Raw genomic sequence first — 567 nt, forward strand, 5'->3', positions numbered from 1 at the left:
AAAAAAAAAAGTAAGCTATCTAATTAATGATTTTTATAACTATTGCACATTGAAGTGATAAGACACTGGATATACTGGGCTAAATAAAATATATTATTAATATTAAATTCTACTGTTTCTTTTTTTTTTAAATGTGGTTACTAGAAAATTTAATATTACATATGGAGCTAGAGTTTGTGGCTTGGATATTTCTAATGAACAGCACAGCTCTAGACTAAGTTTTCTAGGCTAAGTAGGATGTCAGTCTTCTCACCCCCAAGAAGAAAAAAGGGCATCAATCATACTCAAAACAACCCCAAAAACAGAAGAAGAAGAAGAAGAAGAAGAAACAAAGCAGGTACCAGAGCTGGCAACGCTGTGGTAGCAGAAGGGTCATTTTCTGTCCAGACGCCCATACAAATTTTTGCAGAGCTCCAAGGCCTGGGACTGCATCTGAGTATAAAGAGTAATAAATTAACAGTATAACTATTACCATGGCCTCAGGATAGCTGACCATCCTAAGCCCCAAGCAGGAAAAATGCCAATAAGTAATTGTCATATTTGGATGTGGGAATGGAAAAAAAAAAA

This window comes from Lipotes vexillifer, unplaced genomic scaffold (genome assembly GCF_000442215.2).
Source record: "Lipotes vexillifer unplaced genomic scaffold, Lipotes_vexillifer_v1.1 scaffold131, whole genome shotgun sequence".
Lineage (NCBI taxonomy): Eukaryota > Metazoa > Chordata > Mammalia > Artiodactyla > Lipotidae > Lipotes > Lipotes vexillifer.